Source organism: Bombina bombina, chromosome 1 (genome assembly GCF_027579735.1).
Source record: "Bombina bombina isolate aBomBom1 chromosome 1, aBomBom1.pri, whole genome shotgun sequence".
NCBI classification, from domain to species: Eukaryota; Metazoa; Chordata; class Amphibia; order Anura; family Bombinatoridae; genus Bombina; species Bombina bombina.
Window position 1 is genome coordinate 443,986,128 of NC_069499.1, and position 20,133 is coordinate 444,006,260.

Below are 20,133 nucleotides of genomic sequence, written 5' to 3' on the forward strand. Positions count from 1 at the left end.
TTTAAATGAGTTTGCTTCTTTTTTTTTTTTTAAATGCAATCTTTATTGGTAAACTCAGGTTAACATTGGGAGTTACAGTGAATTATGATCTGGTAAATCTTTAAGTGCAAAGTTAACATTGTTTATCAAGACCTTCATAGGGTAACTGGTGGCATAAAATTCCGCTGGTGATCTTGAGCTTGGAAGTGTCTCTGAAACCTTTTGTTTCCATTCCTCCTTTTGAGGAAAGGGTTGTCTCCGGCAGATCGTACAGTTCATATAGGTCTTGGATTTGTTTTGCAATTGTTTTAACATTTTTATAGATATGATTCTGAACTTATAATGTAGAACATTTTGTATAAAGAACACAATACTCTTAACTTTCACAATCTGTATCTTTTACTGCACAAGGGTGGAGGGGCAGGGCTAGGGGTGGTCTGGAATGGCTTCAGTTCAAGGAGGGGGGTAAAGGGAAAAGGGGCAGACAGTTCACTAGGGGAGGAGGTGAGTGGGAAACGAGAGGGTTGTTGGATTTGTGGTCACAAGTGTTGGGGTGTATGACTGTATTGTTCTGGTAATTGAATTAAAGGGGTGTACCTTCCCATGTAAGGAGCATAGTTTCGTGTAGATCAGGTTTTCCTATTATGAGATTGTGGTATCTTTCTAGTTGTAGCTGAATGGCGATTAGTTTCCCCCAAGTCTGAGAGGCTAGGGATGATATTGGGTTTCCATCTTTTAGGTATCAGGGTCTTTGCTTTGTTTAGCATTATAATAAAGAGTGATTTATCATGCATGCTATTGAATTTTGGAAGGCGTCAGTTTCCTTTTAAACAGTGGGCCTTGCGAGTTGTTTATATAAGGTGTTTATATGCTTACTTCTTCTGCCTGCAGCAGTCTGATATTTCTGGGTTTCAGGGCCCATGAGTGGTGACATGACCGGCATCCCCAGATTCTCCCAGTGATGCCGAACTGCTCAGCCACCTCATAAAGGCCTCTAGTTAGGAAGGGGGACAATCAGTTACAAAATCATGCCCCACACCAGTAGGATGACACATGGTTGTTATGAAGAACATATTTATTCCTACATATAACATAAAAATACAGATATGCAACCATAAGAAAAACAAGCTTATATGTGTACAACAGTCGTTTTTACCACTTTAAAGGGACATTAGAGTTATTTTATATATGCAAAGTGGATATCAGCATTGCTGCGGCTAATAGGGGTCAGACAAAATGATTTTCTGGGCTGAGCATGCAATTGCTGTATAAAAAACAGTTTTTAAGTCTGCAGGATGTACTCAAGACTTCCTGGGGGTAGTGGAAAGTAATAAATAAATTAAAAATACTAACTAATGTTTATTAAATACTGTATTAAATAATTCTAGGGGAATTAAATTGTGTGTTTAATTACTTTTTAAGGCCAATTTTGTTGTAAATTCTTTCTGTATCACACACCAAGACCTTGTAATAGAAACATAAAAAATACTTTTAATAATAATAGAATAATAATATATATATATATATATATATATATATATATATATATATATATACATACATACATACACACACACACACAATTAAAAGTTTAGTTACTGTATATAATTTGAAAAAAACAAATACTTCATACTAAATAAGTGATATAAGCTTAGCTAACATTACAGTTTTAAGATTTAAAAAGTGCCTTTATGCTTCCATCTAACACTTGAAAATAATGACTTCTTTTCATGGACTAGAGCAGTGATTTTTAACCTTTTTTTTTTTGCTGTGGCACACTTTTTTACATTAAAAAATCCTGTGGCACACCACCATCCCAAAATTTTTAAAAAAATCACACATTGTAGCCTAATACAGCATATATATATATATATATACACATACACACAAACACACACATACTGTATGTATTGTGCTGTTATGCCATGCCTCCTACAAACTACCCCTGCACTGGGAGTAAAAAACAAGCAAAGTTTAAAAAATATGTCACACTGTTGTCAGTCTGCCGTGGCACACCTGAGGATCTCTCACGGCACACTGGTTGAAAAACACTGGACTAGAGTGTACTTTCTTCTTATACTTTAGCTAATCTTCGGTGCACAAACTCAGACATCTGACCTTGCAGAAGACATTCCCAGATGTTATATGAAAGAAGTGACACTTTGCTAGATGTCAGAGCTCTTAATGACCTGCAGTACAACCCTCTTTTTCTATCACAGCCTTAAACAATCTCTCATTACATATGAAGGTGTGTTTCCTATTTGCTTGAAAAGCATTCAGTATGAGAATACCAACAAAAAACAAGACTTTGTTTTCATTGACTAATACAACAACCATAGGCGCAAAACCCCCTTGAGGCGTCACTAGGCACCATATATGTTTATGAAGTCTTAAAAAACACTTGTAACTGTGATATAATGTAAAAAAAACAAAAAAACTCAACAATCTGTAAAAAACTGATCATCGTAAATCAAAGGAAAGTCTAGGAGGTCTTGAATAAAATGCCATAAGGTTTCCCCTTTTATAGATTCCAAAGGAACCTGAGATAAGAACAATACCGTCTCTTAAAATGTATTATATGACCTATATAATGATGCAATATACTTTGCAATAAACTTTCATTATTTATTTTGTGTAACTTAGCTCTGAAACCTGAGCACTTTAAAGGGAAAGAAAGGTCAAAAATAAAATGGACATAAGTGCATTTCAATTTGGAATAGAAGCATTTTGGTAAAATACTTCCATTAGCAAAAATGCTTCTAATAAAAGTAATTACTGTTTTTCTGCGGCATATGCACATATCTTGTGAGGGCCTGTGCACCAGTATTTAGTAGGAAGACCTTCTCAGAGGGTCAGCAGTAGTTTGTATGGCACACATTACATCTTCAGAAGTAATTACACATCACCGCCACCTCTCTGAGGAGGTATGGTGTTTGAATACTGATGCAAGGGCCCTCACTGGATATGTGTGTATGCCGCTGAAAAACAGTAATAGCTTTTTCTAGAAGCATTTTTCCTAATGGAAGTATATTTCAAAAATGCTTCTATTTCACATTGAAATGCACCCATGCACATTTTTTACCTTCCTTTCCCTTTAATTCTCAGAGCTTGAAATTCACGCTGCTGACTTGTCAGGGCTAACTCTGCTACATATATGTTCCTAAGTGGCTTTATCAGGTAACAACTGCAAAACAATTCACTTTAAACTAACTTTATGATAGTGGTTAGCCTTGTTATTTTTGCACTAAAGCCCAGATTGGCAAATGGTGAATGGAGTTTGCAGTAAAAAGGATGTTCATTTGTTGTAAAAATGTTAAAACTTGACGGATATGTTGTTCTTTAGCAACACAACTTAAAATGTCTTGTAATTACCATTTGTTCACTTTCTCTTTAATATTGATCATGAATTAGGAATCAGGGCAGTGTTTAAATTCCTAGGACAAGACACCAAGGTCAATTGTGAACAAAGGGAGTTTCTATTAGATGGTATTAGATTTATATTATATAACATCTTCTCATTTAAAGTGAAAGGTACAGCTATAGACACCAGGTTTGCGCCAAGCTATGCAAACCTTTTTATGGGGGACTGGGAAAATGAGTTCCTTGGTTCCTGTAGCTTGGCGCAAAACCTGGTGACCTATAAAAGATGTATAGATTATATCCTTATTATCTGGAAAGGAAGCAAGGACACTTTACTAGAATTTTTTGAAGCGATGAACAGTAATAATAAGGGACTTAAATTTACCCATGAAATTAGTAGGGAGAGACAAGCATTTCTTGACTTAGATATACAAATCGAACCCAATAATTTTAAGACTAAGACCTTCTTTAAGAAAGTGGATTCTAACAACTTTATCCATGCCAAAAGCTGCCATCTTACAAGATGGAAAGACAATATCCCCAAAGCCCAATTTCTCAGAAGATTTTCTGATAGAGGGCACGATAAAGATAAAATATCCAGGGATCTAGAGGAATTAAAAGGAATATAAAGAGATTCATTGTTACAATATAGAAATAAGAACAAGAAAAGTGAGCCCTACGAGACTGAAGACACAGACATGACAGTCCCATTCATAACCAACTTTAATGGTGAACACAAAAGAATTGAAAGAATCATAAACAAGCATTGGCATGTAGTGAGAGCAGATCCCATTATTGGAGATAAATTAACTATGAGACCGAAATTTATATATAGGAAATCTAACAATCTTAAAAGCATTCTAGCACCCAGCAAATTCAAAAAGGAGAAATCCACTTTTATCCAAAAAGATCTACTGGTATTTAAAATTAATGGTTTCTACCCATGTCACTGTTGTAAGTCCTGTCACTATAGTTCCAAAAAGTTTTCATCTAGTCAAACAAGAGAAAAATTCACAATAAAGGACACAATAAAATGTACGGACAAGGGGATTATATATTTAATACAATGCAGTTGCAATAAGCAATATTTAGGAGAAACTACTAGAACTCTCCGAGAAAGGATTAGGGAACATATTTGGCTTATTGAAAAAGGGAAAAAAAAGACAACCATCTATATAGGCATTTTAGGGACGTTCATAATAACAACCTGAAGGAAATTCTGGGGTATAGTTAAAGTCCAACCAAACTGGCGGGGAGGGAACTTTGAAATAGAGCTGCAACAACTAATCGTCATAATCGATAATAATCGATTATGAAAATAGTTGTCAACGAATCTCATAATCGATTAGTTGGTTTGCAATTAGTTGGTCTGTGCACAACACCAGCTGCTTCCCTCCAATGAACTCCTGCACATGGTATTGTGTTTTATGGTTATGCCCTTAGCCTAAAGGACGTCTACTTTTCACTTTTTCAGAACAGTATAAGTTTACAACTACCCCTGGCTTATGTGCAACCCAGATATAATAGTCATCATTTGGATTGTTTGTATTAAATCATGTGATTTGGAACTATGCTTTTCATGATATAGTGCTGAGCTTGTTATTTACAACTAGCACCTAGATTGATGGGAGATATTTAAATTGATGTGCACTATTATCTGTTTGCACAATTATTAGCGTATTGCTTGCTGTTGCTGATTATATGTACTGTATAAATGTACCAGATACAACCTTTAGATGTATATATCTGTTATTTTTAGAGCGAACTAGATATTTTTCCCTAACCTTATAGCTGGTTATTTACTATTGCATATAGATATTCAAGATATTTTTTATGTTAGAATGAAGTCAAGGGTTAATTTATTGAGAGGACCCTTGCCAAGGTGGAAAACAGTTTGCATTGATGAAGAGCTAACAAAGATAAATATCCCACTTTGGTGAAATTGACAAAACCCTACTTATGCATCTCAAGCACCTCAACAACATCTGAGTGCCTCTTCTCTGCTGCAGGAAATATAGCTGCAAACAGAGAACCAGCCTTAGCCAGAAGCATGTGGACATGTTGAGATTTTTGCATTTCAATGCAAAGTTTCTGAAAGAGTGAATAACAGAATGTTATTAACAGTTATAGTATAACTTTTTCTAGTTCTACCTCTTTTAAAACAGTTTTTGTTTTGTTTAATTATAAAACTGTGCTCTGCTGCTTCAAAAATTGGACAAACAGTTGTTTAATGTAAAGTATATTTGAAAACACTCAGTATGTGGATTTTATTTAAAATATACGAAACTATATTGAAAATAATCGTTAGTTGCAGCCCTACTTTGAAACTAAACTCCTAAAAAAGGAAGCAGAAATTATTTATAAATTAAAAACCCTATACCCCCTGGGTCTTAACTCGGAACTAGATGTCACACCATTTATGTATGAATAGATAGGGACTGCGCACTATGTATATATGTATAGATACTAATCCTTTAAAACTTCTTTGGTCATAAGCCCCTATGTAATAAATATCTGTGATCTCAATAGGATATATGTATCGAGTGAAAAACCAATCCCTGGACATCCTAATTCAAAAAAGAACTATATCACCTATATAAGAGAGATATTTGTCCTCATAAGGGGAAACGTATTACACTAAAAAAAGAATATCACCTAAGGAACAAATAACAATCAAAGATCCAACTAGACACTAATATATCTATACCAATTACATCTAATATTGGCTTAGATAGAATTCTAACCTTCTGGCATTTTCTTATATATATATTTATACATTTATGTATAGTGCACTTATAGGCACTTATGGACACAAACAAAACTGTCTAGTTTAACTAATGCATATGTGACGTTGTCCCTAGTTTCCCACTGAATACAGCCATAACCCATCTTTTAGCTGATCTCTAAAAGAGAAGAAAACAGATGATATGCTGTTAGATATAAAGTGATTTTTTTTATTCTGTTCGATTCCACCTTTAGAATATTCTAACTTTAATGTTAAAGAGGAGTTACCAGGGGCTAATTGCCTCATCTCCTACAACCTATTAGATACGAGTGAGTTCTATATTAAGACTGTTAGCACATACCACACACATCTTGATAAAGCCCCCAGGGGTGAAACGCGTTGATTGTGTGTGACTAGTTTCAAGTTTGGATACTATCCATCTCCCCACATATTCTAAGATATAACAGAAAGCGTTTTTTGAACTTTTTGTATGCTTTTTGCATAGTAACCATCTGAAATACTAATAAGCTGAAGGTGTCTGAAAGCATCTATACGACCATCCTACTATAGAGGAGCCTTACTCCCAAGTTTTGGAGTTTCTAGCATCCCCCATACAAGACTACAATTGCTGATGAACGATCGATGTATACAGCCAGCAACGGATAGTTAAACAGCTGACCGTGTGTATACCTAGTGGCGTCAGACACCAACAGCTCATGTGAATAGCGAAAGCGGAAGTACTTCGATCTCCTGACACTTAATATTTCTACAGTCTACACTGCAGGAGCGGGCTTCAAAGACCTCAGAACTCCATTTAAAATGGAGGAATCATCATCACAACAGACGGATAATCATAGCAACTGGAGTCACTGTGTATGAGAGACGATCCATTCTACCATCCTTAAAAACGCCTCCCTCATAACGGAGAGTGAGTGGCACACAGGTACCTGTATCTCATTTACACCAACGTATCAATTACTAAAAGTTCTGTACTATATACCAGGCAGACCAGGTCTAAAAGGCTATGTGACACATATATAATTTGTTCTAAAAAGACTAAACGCAATCTTATTTTTAAATAGGACTGCTCGGACATATTTCTTTCTTGCATATATGAAGACACATACTTTGTGGTCAAAATTATTTTATATTGCACATCTATATTTTCTGGATTTTCATATACAGGTGGCCCTTGGTTTACGCCGGTTCAATTTGCGCCGTTTCAGAATAACAACCTTTTTTCAGTCATGGGACTGCTATTGAAAAGCATTAAAAATCAGTGCACTAATTAAAATAGCCAGTAGGTGTTGCTGTCCGCTTGTGTTTTAGCAAAGTTAAGCTAGTTTAACAGCCTGAAATTGATCTGTGTACACAGATCAGACAAGACCTATTGAGCAACATCTTGCAGCCACTTCCCTATTATCTTCCTGTTCAGCTGCTTGAGATGAGGGTGCCTAACTGCCTATTAATCACGGCAGATTGAAATGCATAGAATAGGTGCAGAACCAATATTATCCAACATGCTAACAATGCAGAGAACTGATTGCAGAAAAATGCAAGTAAAAAACGTTTTTGTTCATTAAAGGAACATTAAACACTAAATACATGCTAGATAGAATGATGCATTCAAACAAAAGATTAGTCCATGACTAACATGTAGATGTATTTTTTAAAGTTTCATTAGTTGTTTAAAAAGTGACAAAATAAGTAAAGTTTTAGTGTCTATAAAACAATGGGAGCTGCCATGTTGTAACTTGTGTTACCTTCTTTGCTGTGGCCCATTAGAGACAGTTATAGATAGGCCACTAGAGTGTGCAGCCAATGGTTGTGCTGGATTTAACAGTGTTCTGCACTTCCATTTCTAACAGGAACTGAAAAGCTCACAATTTCAGAATGGAATTACAGGCAAAGAGGACATAATAAATAATAAAAGTATATTGCAGAGTTGTTTTATATATACAATTTATAATTTTATATTACCATCTCAAAGTGTTTAATGTCCCTTTAAACTTAGTTTGATGATGATGCAATCTGTTGTGTAATTATTTTATTAGGTGATGTTTAGCAAATGTTTTTGTTCATTAAACTTAGTTTGATGATGATACAATCTATATTAGGTTTATAATGCTGTTTAGAATTTAAAGTCTTCATTTCAAACCTTTAAAAATAATGTATTAGGTGTTACTTATGACAATTTTGAGAGGGGCCTGGAACCGAACTCCCTCACTTCCCATTGACTTACATTATAAACTGGGTTTCAATTTACAACCGTTTCGATTTACAACCATTCCTCCTGGAACCTTACCCCGGCGTAAACTGAGGGCTACCTGTATATATATATATATATATATATATATATATATATATATATATTTTGATATATATGTATACTTTTTATGACCTCTTATTTTAATTTTTTCTATTTTTTATACTGGACGTCCAGTTTAGATTAGCTATATTAATCTCACTTGTCAATGTGTGTTTGACTTCTTAATGTTTTAGTATTTTAGTAATTGAGTGTGAGATAATTTGTCATCCCCAAACTGAGATTCTAAACCCGCATACGCTAGATTTGTATCTTATTATTTATGGTATTTTATGTGCTTTTGTAATATAATCTTATAATAAAGAATTAATATTTTTGTAATCTGCTTAGCTCGAGCTAATCCTGAGTATATATTCTAATACTATAGATTATATTTTGTATCACCAGTTTACATTTGAATACTACACATTACAGTAATATAAATTCTATATGAATAAAGGACGTTATTACTGTATTATTTAGTGTAAGAACATATACACCAAAAACTTTATCCTCCAGATTAGATCTGACATCTCATTCTGTGAGCACAAGTAATTTTTATCTCTCCTTGTTTTCTACAAACCATATATTTAAACGGTACTACATTGTATCCCCAAAGTGTGGTTATAATATTATTTTACCCCTAGCCCTGAGCGCCAACACTCTGTAATCCCTATTTCTGTTATTTAGACTAGTCTAATTGGGAACTTTTGTGAGGAGGTTCCTTTGTATTTGGCATTAGGGGAGTCCTAGCACTAGCTCTATCCACCTCTACACTTTCTCTTTAAGGCCTGAAGAATTTTTTGTTTGAACATTAGCAGACAGTGGTTATAGCAACAACATTTAAACCAATCGCCTAAAAAAGGAGAGATTTCACAAAAACAGCTTGACTATCATCAGAGTTCTTTAGGCTTGTTTTGGGGCAGCCTTTTATAGATCTGCATTCAGTCTTCCAAAAGGGCTTACTGGCACCTGAATAGTATATTAAAAGGAAGTTTCACAATCAGATTCAGGTTACAACAATAACCTTTTACACCTGGAATTGCAATAGCAGATATTACATTAGAAACTTTCTCTTTATTGTCCACAAGTAGATGCTTAGAGACATTTTCTGTCCCATAACTTTAAAACACAGAACACTAGACCACTAAACAGCAGACAAACACACAAAAGCAATTCTATATAATACAGGTTTTGTTCCACTGTGAAGTGTATTACATAGAATGTTGTGGGGTTTTCAATTCAAATCCATGCCAAAACATTTGCAAACCCCACAATAAGCAATTTATCTAGAGTTTGTTAAATGCAATTGTTCCCCTTTACATGCCATGGCTACAATTCAGCACTGGTATTTAAATCAATCACACCTTTCAAATTCAAACCTTTGACGTGTTGAAAACACATTTTGTCTGTTTTGCATGGTATTTTTGGTGCATAAACAGAGCAAATAGTTCAAAAGCATTTAAAAAATGTTGACTCGTATTACATAACAATAGGATTCCTAATGTAAGTGCAATCCTTCAAAATAAGAATGGAAAATTGGGTACCGCAATTGAAAAAGAGAGATTAAAATTAATCAAGGGAATATAAACTCTGTGGAGGCTGAGACAATTCCTCAAAATAGGTCATATAGAACAAGGGGAACAAGATAGGTTCTTTTTTCCTTTGCTACATTATAAATCTTTTATCATTTTATTAACATCGAATCCTTAAATTCCAAGTTTAAAAGTAATGCAGCAAATGACTTCTTAATTTGGTAAATGTGAAACAAAGATACAAAATCTTTCCAAATGAAGAAGACTCCTAGTATGTTTGTCAATCAGACCAAAATAACCACACACAAAAAATGCTAAAATTATTTGTTGTAACTTGTTATAATTAAAGGGACAGTCTTAAAAAATGTTATGGTTTAAAAAGATAGATAATCCTGTTATTACCCATTCCCCAGTGTTGCATAACCAACACTGTTATATTAATATACTTTTTACCTCTGTGATTATCTTGTGTCCAAGTCTCTGCAGACTGCCCTCTTATCTCAGTGCTTTTTAAAAACTTGCATTTCGGGGGGCGGAGCCAGCAGCGCATGAGAGAGGTCGCAGACTCTCTGAGCTCCTGCTTAAATCTAGCTAAAAAGGACCTTAAATCAGATCTAGGAGCCCAAGTAACTACAGGATTATAGTGGGATCACTCATCTAAACCCCACCTGCTACCCGGAGTGCTCTAAACTTGGATATCTAACTACCAGCAGTGTGTTTGCCCTGGAAAGCCTACTGCGTAGGTATATGGACGGCGGCCATATTATCACCCTCGCAGTCACAAAGTGGCTATGGCTAACATCGGCCAGATATGCGCGGAGATCAGCAAGCTCCTAACCCAACATCACATCAGGCTTGCCGCTGCTTTAGATGGAGCTGCAGGATTAGAGGAGAGCTGTGGGACTTTGTCAGCAAGGTCTCTGGATCCGGGCGAAGTGCACACCAATTGCGGGGATGCTTCGGGGCCCCGGCATTACCTGCATAGCCATGAGGGTGTATCATCTGGGTCCGAGACTCACCGGGAGATTGATCCTAACTTTTCAAGCGTGGTTCTGCAGAGCCAAACAGAGGAAGACCTTACCCGTATAGCCACTCCAGAAGGCAAGGAAAGCCAGGGGTCTCAAGTGATCTCAAAGTGCTTTGGTATTACTGGCTCTGAGGATCTGTCACCTAACAGCACACCCGGTTCTGCACGTCTCCTAACTGTAATGGAACTGCTCTGGAGCCCTGAGAGACTTGCTCCTATTGTGTCTAAAGTCGGAGTAGGCTAGGATTGTGGTGAGGTACACAGAATGCAGAACCGGAGCATGAATGGAACTGTGAGATGTAAAATGATACTCAGTTAATCCTATGATTTCAGTTTTAATGCCATGTTTGATTTTCACTTTGGTACATGGACCTTACTAAGGGCGAGCCAGGACATTTTTTATTCTGGATGAAGGTACTACGCTGGATGTTGGAGTATGTGTGTACTTGGAGCCCTATTTAATTAGCGGGCGTGTCTGAGATAGCTATAACCCTTTGCCCACCAATGTGAAAATAGTGATCTTCCCACATTGACAATATTTCTTGGTTTCTCTTTATACTGTTGCGGACTCAACCACTGTGCATGTTTTGAATGTTTATAGCCTTGTAGGAGTCTGCTTGTAGCAAGTTTATTGTAGTCTGCATGAAGGCTATGTGACTTTTGTATGTTTTACCCTGTATTGTTAGCGGGACTGACTTATACATCTCAGCAAGTACTCTATTGGATTTATAGCCCTCCAAGAGTCTCTATCATATTCCTCTGTGACATCTGCATATATAAGGATCTATTTTACCCTACATGAGTTACACCTCTACACAGTTCTCTGGCCCATTTCAAAAAGGTATAGCTCTAAGCAGATCATACTGTGCTTGGTCTGTAACAAGTTCTTGGTACAGAGATTAGGACTTCTCATGTTCAGAGTGCTGTTGCTATATTTTGCTTATCAATGTTTGTACTGTTATCTGCGATTGTATACTGTATATATCACCTACCACTTGAATTATCTAGGTACAGTTGCCTCATTCAGTTATATTAAGAGTTTTTAAACACCAGCCTCTCCACCTTATACATTTAGCAGGGCCCCTTATAGCTCTACTCCTCAAACTTACCTTAGAGATATCTGTTCCCACTAGCCTATGTGTATAATAGGGCTTCTACTGCCGGCTTTATTTATATAGTTATTGCACAAGTCATAGGATTCAACTAAGTTAATGCAGGAAAACAACTTCCATGTATCCAACATAGCCCTCTTTCTGCTGAACTCCTACTAATGCGTCAGTGTGGGTATAAGACTACTAGTTGCCATATATTGTCTGTAGCAATATTTTTTTATTATTTTTATCATTATTATTCCACAGTGTATAATTGTATTCATGCATGATACTTGTATCTGATTTATATTATTCTCCTATATTTTATGCAAAAAATGTGGTCCTTTTCTGTTTTAGATATGTTGTTAGCAATCCGAATAACCACCTCCCCCCCCCCCACCACATGTAATGTACCTCCTAGTTATGGAGTACGAATTAAGCGGTTTATCTTTCTTATACCGCAATCATAATGCTAATAATCCTCACTCTAGTAGCCCAGAATCGAGAGGCCTAGATCCTCTCTTACTTAATATTTGTATCTGCATATCTTATCAGCCATATATTATTGTTTGTTTACTGTTCATTCTGGGTTTTAGCTTGACATTACTTATTCTCAGTGTGATACTAACTAAAATCTGAGGTTTAGACACAGTTTTTGTTTCTCTCACTGGCATACTGTTGAAGTGTTTTTCTCTCTTCTTTATTACAGCAACTATAAACATTACTAGTATCTTGACATTTAAATAGCAGACGTTGTTTTTTTTACATTTGTAATTTTAATGAGCAACGTAATCAATGTACCTTGTTGCAGGCAATTGTATTATGCCAATATAATGTGTTGTAATTCTTTGTATGTCATAATTTTTCTTTACCTCAAATAAAAATTATCTTTAAAAAAAAACTTGCATTTCGGCCAATTAGTGCCGATTTATGCATAAATCCACGGGCATGAGCACAATGTTATCTACATGGCACACATGAGCTAGCATCGTCTAGCTGTTAAAATCTAATAAAATGCACTGAGATAAGAGACAGCCTTAGAAATCAGCCTATGAGCCTATCTAGGTAGAGCCTTCAACGAAGAATACCAAGTGAACAAAGCAAATTTAATTATAAATGGAAATTGGAAAGTCACTTAAAATTGCATGCCCTATCTGAATCATAAAAGTTTAATTTTGACATGGTTGTCCCTTTAATCACTAAAGGCCTGATATTCAGAATCTCGCCACTCAGGTGAGATATTCTAAAATTATCCTCCAGCACTGCGAAATCCCTAGTGAAATTTTCAAAAGGCAGATTTTGCAATAGTTCTCTAAGGGCATTCCCTGCATTTCTGTATTTGAAGGAGAGGCAAGGCCAGAGCGATATTGCATTACATGACATAAGAGTTCTGCTGCATTTTTACTTTGTGCTTTGTATTTTATATCACTTTACACTTCAGATTAACTTTTATTACATTTAACTTTGCATTTTGTATTTTATTTTGTATACAGCAGTGTATTAAGGATTGTGATTTTACAAATTCTGATTATGCTTTCACAGTTTCTGAGTAACTTTAACACATTTTTCTAATACTTTGTATATTTATGTATATCTTTTACAAATTACATTGCACTTTGCTTTTCTTGTATTTAAATTGAAACTGAAAAACTGCCAGTTTCCCAGAGAGCTTTATTATTTTCTATGGGCCAGATAATCAAACATTCTATAGTTTGGAGAGAGATTATACAGCAGACTTCACAGGGGTTAAACTCACTGAATTTTCTAAGAAAAGAGGAGGAATCTGGAAGTTCCAGAGAGATGCATTCCATAAAAAGTAATACAGATCTCTAATTTGTAAAAGCTACACAGAAATATACAAAGTATGGACCTAATTTGTTAATGTAACACAGAAACTTTCAAAACAATCAGAATTTGTAAAAATCACTGCTAAAGCTAAATCTAAATGTATTAAAATATAAATTAGAAAATGGAAAGCTTAAATGCAATAATATTGAAAGGACCCAATCTAAAAAGTAAAGTGATATAAAAGTATAAGTTTAACAAAACCCTCATATCACGCAGTGCTATTTTGCTATGGTTCTGTCTCTAATTAACCCCTTAAGGACCAGCGACGTACCCTGTATGTCACTGGCCTTTTTTTGGGACTTGATTGTTTTATAGCGCGGCCTTGCCACCAGCGCTGAGACTGCTCGATTCCACAAAGCCTGCTGGAGGGAGTGCATTAATAGCGTGTTCTTCCTAGACTTGTGCTATTATGTCCTGAAAAAACCCTTAACGACCAGTGACCTAGAGAGATCTCACAGTTTCTTTTGAATATTCAGTGAGTTCAGCCCCTGTAACGTGTGAACTGCAATTTCTCTCCAACCTGGAGAATCCTTTGAACATCAGGGCCTCAGTGAGAGAGTGCTGTGTATTAACTCAACATTTACAAAAACTGGATTATCACAGTAAATCTTTCCGAAAATTGCAAATAGTCCATTCCCCTAATTGGCCTCATAAGTGGTGTGACAAAAAATAAAATATACACCTTATTAGGCAAATTAAAAAGAAAACATACACAGGTGCCATGAGAATACACACGGTTTGCCTTACAATAGAATTCTTAAATTGTGAGGGGAACTAGCCCTGCAAAGTAACAACCAGATAACAATAAATCCTTGGCAGATAAACAATGTACATGGATAGTGGAGATTTAGACCATATGGAGTAAAAAGTTTCTATACGTTCGATCACTCGCTTTCATAAATGAAAGAAAAAACAGAATTTATGTTTACCTGATAAATTACTTTCTCCAACGGTGTGTCCGGTCCACGGCGTCATCCTTACTTGTGGGATATTCTCTTCCCCAACAGGAAATGGCAAAGAGCCCAGCAAAGCTGGTCACATGATCCCTCCTAGGCTCCGCCTTCCCCAGTCATTCGACCGACGTAAAGGAGGAATATTTGCATAGGAGAAATCATATGATACCGTGGTGACTGTAGTTAAAGAAAATAAATCATCAGACCTGATTAAAAAACCCAGGGCGGGCCGTGGACCGGACACACCGTTGGAGAAAGTAATTTATCAGGTAAACATAAATTCTGTTTTCTCCAACATAGGTGTGTCCGGTCCACGGCGTCATCCTTACTTGTGGGAACCAATACCAAAGCTTTAGGACACGGATGATGGGAGGGAGCAAATCAGGTCACCTAGATGGAAGGCACCACGGTTTGCAAAACCTTTCTCCCAAAAATAGCCTCAGAAGAAGCAAAAGTATCAAATTTGTAAAATTTGGTAAAAGTGTGCAGTGAAGACCAAGTCGCTGCCTTACATATCTGATCAACAGAAGCCTCGTTCTTAAAGGCCCATGTGGAAGCCACGGCCCTAGTGGAATGAGCTGTGATTCTTTCAGGAGGCTGCCGTCCGGCAGTCTCATAAGCCAATCTGATGATGCTTTTAAGCCAAAAAGATAGAGAGGTAGAAGTTGCTTTTTGACCTCTCCTTTTACCAGAATAAACAACAAACAAGGAAGATGTTTGTCTGAAATCCTTTGTAGCATCTAAATAGAATTTTAGAGCACGGACAACGTCCAAATTGTGTAACAAACGTTCCTTCTATGAAACTGGATTCGGACACAAAGAAGGTACAACTATCTCCTGGTTAATATTTTTGTTGGAAACAACCTTCGGAAGAAAACCAGGCTCAGTACGTAAAAACCACCTTATCTGCATGGACCAGATAGGGCGGAGAACACTGCAGAGCAGATAACTCAGAAACTCTTCTAGCAGAAGAAATTGCAACCTAAAACAAAACTTTCCAAGATAATAACTTAATATCTATGGAATGTAAGGGTTCAAACGGAACCCCTTGAAGAACTGAACGAACTAGATTAAGACTCCAGGGAAGAGTCAAAGGTCTGTAAACAGGCTTGATTCTAACCAGAGCCTGAACAAACGCTTAAACGTCTGGCACAGCTGCCAGCCTTTTGTGAAGTAAAACAGATAAAGCAGAGATCTGTCCCTTCAGAGAACTCGCAGAAAATCTTTTCTCCAAACCTTCTTGTAGAAAGGAAAGAATCTTAGGAATTTTTATCTTGTTCCATGGGAATCCTTTAGATTCACACCAACAGATATATTTTTTCCATATATTATGGTAAATTTTTCTAGTTACAGGCTTTCTAGCCTGAATAAGAGTATCTATTACAGAATCTAAAAACCCACGCTTTGATAAAATCAAGCGTTCAAACTCCAAGCAGTCAGTTGGAGGAAAACCAGATTCGGATGTTCGAATGGACCCTGAATAAGAAGGTCCTGTCTCAAAGGTAGCTTCCATGGTGGAGCCGATGACACATTCACCAGGTCTGCATACCAAGTCCTGCGTGGCCACACAGGAACTATCAAGGTCACCGAAGCCCTCTCCAGATTGATCCTGGCTACCAGCCTGGGAATGAGAGGAAACGGTGGGAATACATAAGCTAGGTTGAAGATCCAAGGTGCTACTATTGTATCCAATAGAGTCGCCTTGGGATCCCTGGATTTGGACCCGTAACAAGGGACCATGAAGTTCTGACGAGAGGCCATCAGAACCAAGTCTGGAATGCCCCATAATTGAGTTATTTGGGCAAAGATTTCCAGATGGAGTTCCCACTCCCCCGGATGCTCCTCCATCGCCAGGGAACTCCTTGTTACCCCCTGATGGTTGATATATGTAACAGTCGTCATGATGACTGATTGAAACCTTATGAATTTGGCCTTTGCTAGTCGAGGCCAAGCCTTGAGAGCATTGAATATCGCTCTCAGTTCCATTATGTTTATCGGGAGAAGAGAGTCTTCCCGAAACCATAGACCCTGAGTTTTCAGGGGTTCCCAGACCGCGCCCCAGCCCACCAGACTGGCGTCGGTCGTGACAATGACCTATTCTGGTCTGCGGAAGCTCATTCCCTGTGACAGGTTGTCCAGGGTCAGCCACCAACGGAGTGAATCTCTGGTTATTTGATCTACTTGTATCGTCGGAGACAAGTCTGTATAATCCCCATTCCACAGTCTGAGCATGCCCAGGTGCAATGGTCTTAGATGAATTCGTGCAAAAGGAACTATGTCCATTGCCGCAACCATCAACCCTATTACTTCCATGGACTGCGCTATGGAAGGAAGAAGAACAGAATGAAGTACCTGACAAGAGCTTAGAAGTTTTGATTTTCTGGCCTCTGTCAGAAAAACCTTCATTTCTAAGGAAACTATTATTGTTCCCAAGAAGGGAACTCTTGTTGACGGGGACAGAGAACTTTTTTCTATGTTCACTTTCCACCTGTGAGATCTGAGAAAGGCTAGGACAATGTCCGTATGAGCCCTTGCTTTTGACAGAGACGACACTTGAATCAGGAGGTCGTCCAAGTAAGGTACTACTGCAATGCCCCTTGGTCTTAGCACCGCTAGAAGGGACCCTAGTACCCTTGTGAAAATCCTTGGAGCAGTGGCTAATCCGAATGGAAGTGCCACAGGTAATGCTTGTCCAGAAAGGCGAACCTTAGGAACCGAAAATGTTCCTTGTGGATAGGAATACGTAGGTACGCATCCTTTAAGTCCACCGTGGTCATGAATTGACCTTCCTGGATGGTAGGAAGGATCGTTCGAATGGTTTCCATTTTGAATGATGAAACCCTTAGAAACTTGTTTAGAATCTTGAGATCTAAAATAGGTCTGAATGTTCCCTCTTTTTTGGGAATTATGAACAGGTTGGAGTAAAAACCCATCCCTTGTTCTCCTAATGGAACAGGATGAATCACTCCCATGCTTGACAGGTCTTCTACACAGTGTAAGAATGCCTGTTCGAAGATAATTGAGACCCGTGGAACCTTCCCCTTGGGAGTAGTTCCCTGAATTCCAGGAGATAACCTTGAGAAACTATTTCTAGCGCCCAAGGATCCTGAACATCTCTTGCCCCAGCCTGAGCAAAGAGAGAAAGTCTGCCCCCCACCAGATCCTTCCCAGATCGGGGGCCAACACTTCATGCTGTTTTGGTAGCAGTGGCAGGTGACTTGGCCTGCTTACCCTTGTTCCAGCCTTGCATCGGCCTCCAGGCTGGCTTGGTTTGAGAAGTATTACCCTCTTGCTTAGAGGGTGTAGAATTTGAGGCTGGTCCGTTTCTGCGAAAGGGACGAAAATTTGGCTTCTTTTTAGCCTTAAAAGACCTATCCAGAGGAAGGGCGTGGCCCTTTCCCCCAGTGATGCCTGAAATAATCTCTTTCAAGTCAGGGCCAAACAGTGTTTTACCCTTGAAAGGGATGTTAAGCAAAAGCGCTCCACGATAGCAAACCCTGAATTATTCGCCGCTAATCTAGCTAATTGCAAAGCGGCATCTAAAATAAAAAAGAGTTAGCCAATTTAAGAGCTTGAACTCTGTCCAAAACCTCCTCGTACGAAGATTCTTTATTAAGCGACTTTTCTAGTTCTTCGAACCAGAAACACGCAGCTGTAGTGACAGGAACAATGCATGAAATTGGTTGTAGAAGGTAACCTTGCTGAACAAACATCTTTTTAAGCAAACCCTCTAACCTTTAATCCATAGGATCTTGAAAGCACAACTATCTTCTGTAGGAATAGAAGTGCGTTTGTTTAGAGTAGAAACCGCCCCCTCGACCTTGGGGACTGTATGCTATAAGTCCTTTCTGGGGTCGACCATAGGAACTAATTTCTTAAATATAGGGGGAGGACAAAGGGTATGCCGGGCCTTTCCCACTCCTTATTTACTATGTCCGCCACCCGCTTGGGTATAGGAAAAACATCGGGGGGCACCGGAACCTCTAGGAACTTGTCCATCTTACCTAATTTCTCTGGAATGACCAAATTGTCACAATCATCCAGAGTAGATAATACCTCCTTAAGTAGTGCGTGGAGATGTTGAAATTTAAATTTAAAAGTTACAATATCAGGTTCTGCTTGTTGAGAAATTTTCCCTGAATCTGAAATTTCTCCCTCAGACAAAACCTCCCTCCTGGCCCCTTCAGATAGGTGTGAGGGTATGTCAGAACCATTATCATCAGCGTCCTCATGCTCTTCAGTGTTTAAAACAGAGCAATCACGCTTTCTCTGATAAGTAGGCATTTTGGAAAAAAATGCATGCAATAGAATTATCCATTACAGCCATTAATTGTTGTATGGTAATAAGTATTGGCGCACTAGATGTACTAGGGGCCTCTTGTGTGGGCAAAACTGGTGTAGACACAGAAGGGGATGATGCAGTACCATGCTTACTCCCCTCATTAGAGGAATCATCTTGGGCAATATCATATCTATGGCATTATTATCCCTACTTTGTTTGGACATTATGACACAAATATATCACATATATTTAAATGGGGAGACACATTGGCTTTCATACATATAGAACATCGTTATCTGATGGTTCAGACATGTTAAACAGGCTTAAACTTGTCAACAAAGCACAAAAAACGTTTTACAATAAAACCGTTACTGTCCCTTTAAATTTTAAACTGAACACACTTTATTACTGAATATGTGAAAAAGTATGAAGGAATTGTTCAAATTTCACCAAAATTTCACCACAGTAACTTAAAGCCTTAAAAGTATTGCACACCAAATTTGAAAGCTTTAACCCTTAAAATAACGGAACCGGAGCCGTTTTTACAATTAACCCCTATACAGTCCCAGGTATCTGCTTTGCTGAGACCCAACCAAGCCCAGAGGGGAATACGATACCAAATGATGCCTTCTATAAGCTTTTTCAGTGGTTCTTAGCTCCTCACACATGCATCTGCATGCCATGCTTTCCAAAAACAACTGCGCATTAAAGGCGCGAAAATGAGGCTCTGTCTATGACTAGAAAAGGCCCCCAGTGAAAAAGGTGTCCAATACAGTGCCTGCCGTTTTTATTAAAACAATCCCCAAGATTTAACAACTATTAAAAGTAATAATCTGCCAAATATACTTAGTAAAGTAATCGTTTTAGCCCAGAAAAATGTCTACCAGTTTTTTAAGCCCTAATGAAGCCCTTTATTCTTTTACTTAAACTAAGAAAATGGCTTACCGGTTCCCATAGGGAAAATGACAGCTTCCAGCATTACCGAGTCTTGTTAGAAATGTGTCATACCTCAAGCAGCAAAAGTCTGC

General features: G+C 37.7%; 1 protein-coding gene across 2 annotated transcripts in view; it reads right to left on the reverse strand.

Annotated features, from left to right (window-relative positions):
• Positions 1-20,133, reverse strand: part of CFAP210 (cilia and flagella associated protein 210) — a 131,655-nt gene that overhangs the window by 77,409 nt on the left and 34,113 nt on the right. The gene's annotated exons all lie outside the window — the stretch shown is intronic.